The 3,547-nt window shown below is 40.5% G+C and overlaps 1 long non-coding RNA gene across 2 annotated transcripts; it reads left to right on the plus strand.

Annotated features, from left to right (window-relative positions):
* The first annotated feature begins 1,551 nt into the window (after positions 1–1,551).
* Positions 1,552–3,270, plus strand: LOC112095870. Of its 2 annotated transcripts, none has more exons than XR_002904015.1 (4): positions 1,552–1,744; positions 2,467–2,725; positions 2,825–2,922; positions 3,091–3,270. It is a non-coding gene; the product is annotated as an uncharacterized LOC112095870 (long non-coding RNA). The 2 variants fall into 2 exon arrangements; XR_002904016.1 differs by having other exon boundaries at positions 2,467–2,657.
* The last annotated feature ends 277 nt before the right edge of the window (positions 3,271–3,547 follow it).

Below are 3,547 nucleotides of genomic sequence, written 5' to 3' on the forward strand. Positions count from 1 at the left end.
AAAAATAAGCGCCCGAAGGTCGTGGTGCCCAAACCCCCCAGCGGAAAAATGGCCCAAAAACGGGTGGGCTATAGTCTTGGTGGGGGGCGCGGGCGAAGTTCGTCCGCCGGACTCGGAATGCGGCGAGACTTTGCGAGGGGCCTCGGGGTGCCAAAAATAAGCCACGGGCAAAGCCGCGCCCAAAAATAAGCGCCCGAAGGTCGTGGTGCCAAAACCCCCCAGCGGAAAAATGGCCAAAAAACGGGTGGGCTATAGCCTTGGTGGGGGGCGCGGGCGAAGTTCGTCCGCCGGACTCGGAATGCGGCGAGACTTTGCGAGGGGCCTCGGGGTGCCAAAAATAAGCCGCGGGCAAAGCCGCGCCCAAAAATAAGCGCCCGAAGGTCGTGGTGTCAAAACCCCCCAGCGGAAAAATGGCCAAAAAACGGGTGGGCTATAGCCTTGGTAGGGGGCGCGGGCGAAGTTCGTCCGCCGGACTCGGAATGCGGCGAGACTTTGCGATGGGCCTCATGGTGCCAAAAATAAGCCGCGGGCAAAGCCGCGCCCAAAAATAAGCGCCCGAAGGTCGTGGTGCCAAAACCCCCCAGCGGAAAAATGCCCAAAAAACGGGTCGTGGTTCAAAAATATAGTCAAAACGTGAGAAAAACGCAAAATTGTGGGTTGAGAAAGCCCACCAAGCTCCTTGGTGGCGAGCTTCCCTCGAGCATGGGCAGCCTTTTACCAGTTCTTCTAAGTTTTCAAAGTTCCGGTTTCTCCATTTTCATTTTTTTTAAGCCAAAACATAGTTTCCCATGTCCGCCATCCCATGTTCTGCATCCGTGCAAAAAATCTAGGCTTTCCAAACAAGTCCGACGCTTATCATCTCAGTCCATCTCCCCAGGCTCTGTGTCGGTGCAAAAAATCTAACCCAAAAAAACTCGATTGCTTATCCCCTACCCGTTGCCCTTTCCCGCAGTTCATTGGAGGCTACCTGCGCGGGAAGTTGCCTTAATATTTGAAAATATGATACAAAGATTTAGCTGCAGCTTGAACCCTTTACATGGTGGTCAAAATCACAAATAAAGTTTCAAACCCACCGTTGAGCCACCATGAATTCTTGTAACTATTTGCACAAATATTATTTAAATGGAAAAGTAAAATATAAATTAATAATAAAACAAATAATTAATGATTTCACATCGTAAATGGATATTTAAGTTGTTGTTTTCTGTGGTCGAATCAAAATTAAAACGTCTTAGGGTAAAAAAAAATTAGGTTTAAAAAGTTCGTGGTACAAAAAATGTGTCAAAACATGAGAAAAATGTAAAATTAAGGGTTCAAAAAGACCCCAAGCTCCTTTGGAACTTGACCACCGCATTCGTCTCGAAAAGTTATGCAGTTTGAAAAAAAAAAACACCTCAATCGGACCTCCGAGCACAAAGTTATCGCATTTCAAAGATTTCGACCCTTTCCAAACGGTGCACCGGGCGCCAATGACACTAAAACGCACCGTTTTTTTTAGCTTAGTATAAAGTGGTCCTTTCCTCACATACCCGCACAAATGAAGTACAATTTTTCAACTTCCCCCCAAAAAACATATTATCCTCTCTAGTTCGCATTCATTGTTTGTCTTTTCCCTCGTCTCCTCTCGGGCAACCAGTAGTAGCCGATGCTTCCTGTGCTTTATCAAGGGCAGTTTGCATTGCTACAAGGTATGGTGCTGTCCGTAGACAATTCGGTTCAGAGAATGGTGGCCCTCAGGACCCAGGTATTGCTATAGAACCCAATCCTTTTTAATATTATTGAAAAATATTTTAATGTTTGGGCATCTACCTTTTATATGCTTGCGGCAAACAAAATTTCTGGTGATTGGCATGTGTGATTAGGTTCCTAAAACGCACCGTTTTTGTCACCTAATTTCGAATTCTATGTCCTCTTATCTTTGTACTCTTGTTGCCTGATAAATTTGATGTTTACATTATGCTAACTTGCCTGGGCATGGACTTCCCTTGTGAAATGATTAAGGATGCCTCTGCATTTTTATTGGTTTTTCTAGAAAAAATTGCCTGTCAAAGGCTGACAGGCATGTTTTATTCGAAGTTGGCTTATTTGGCTAATTAAAAGTATTAGATTGACTTGTGCTGGTGGAGCCTTTTTTTTTCTCGTTTTGTTTCCAGATAATTCTTCCTTGTCCTGATTTACATTTGCAAGGTTTTTTGGCTACCATTGCTATATTTTGCTGTTAAAATCAATCTGTTTCACTTATGTTCGTGCATTCTTCTTCCCTTGCCTTGCAATTGCGTATGTATTTCAAATGATCTTTCTTACTCTGATTTAGATGGCGAAGGTTTTACGCTAACTTTTTAGAATGCCAATTTTTGAATGGTTTTCTATTACTGTTCAAGCTGCAGCTGCAGCCTTTACTTCGTTAATCCTTTTTTGATTTTTAAAAGAATGATTTAACTTTGCCAACTTTTGATTCTACTGTAGATGCTGCAGAGTCTACAGACAACGGTTTAAGGAATCCCCTGCCACGCTTTGCTTCTAAGAGGATAATGCTACAGAGTTCATAACCTGCTGTGATTTCCATTATTCTCAGCTTTCTGATAATGCCACTCATAAATAAACAGTTCTGGAATTTGCACATGAAAAATGAGCGGAGATAGAAGAAATAGATGTTGGTAAAGCCAAAGCACTGGGGAATAATTGCTCACTTTACTGTTACTTGGCTTTACAGTTGTGGTCACTAGTGTGTATCCGTTTCGGTTTTAATTACTTTTAATGTCCATAACATATTGCTTTTAATTCATGTTTTTAACAAAGTATGCTTGCTCAATCCTTGTATCAGGTGAGATGCATGTGTACCATATACAGTATTTACAAATACTTGTCACCTGTTTCTACTTCCTCTTTTCAAGCCATTGCGGTTGCTGCATCATCCATGAGGTTTGTTCAACTTTGTCATTATCAAAAATTAAAATTTTCTAGTACAATTACATACATACTTTAAATTTTATGTTATCTAGTGATAAAATTTTGTAGTGCATTTTATAGTTATAACGAATCTCAGAATCTATGAAATGCTAACTTCTACCTTTTTGTATGAGACATCAGTCGAGTATGAATATTGAAATCTTTGACATCTGCAACAGCCCTCTGGAGCAAGGCCTGCCTCGTTAATTATGTAACAGATATGGGATTTAGGGGATGGGGAGTTGTTTCTCTACTTGTTTGTTTCTTTTCACATTATGAAAACTAAAGATATTGATTTTAAAACATTGTGCTTTATGTATCTGGGGGATTTCTTCTGTATTTTATAATTAAAATAATGGAAACTTTGATTTTGTAATTTCTCATGAGTTCCTTAGCTTGCTATGTTTGATAGCTTTTTGTTATTTCAAATAAAAATTTTTATGCTTTTGTTTTGCTTATAGCTTGATATGTCGGCTTCTTGTTATTTCATACTAGTCATTCGCAACTTGTTACTAAAATTTTAGGAATACGGCAATATGATTTGTAAACTGTCTTTAGTATGTTTACTGTCACCACTAAAAAGTCTTTAAGGGTATTA

This window comes from Citrus clementina, unplaced genomic scaffold (assembly GCF_000493195.1).
Source record: "Citrus clementina cultivar Clemenules unplaced genomic scaffold, Citrus_clementina_v1.0 scaffold_1, whole genome shotgun sequence".
In the NCBI taxonomy this organism is placed as follows: domain Eukaryota; kingdom Viridiplantae; phylum Streptophyta; class Magnoliopsida; order Sapindales; family Rutaceae; genus Citrus; species Citrus x clementina.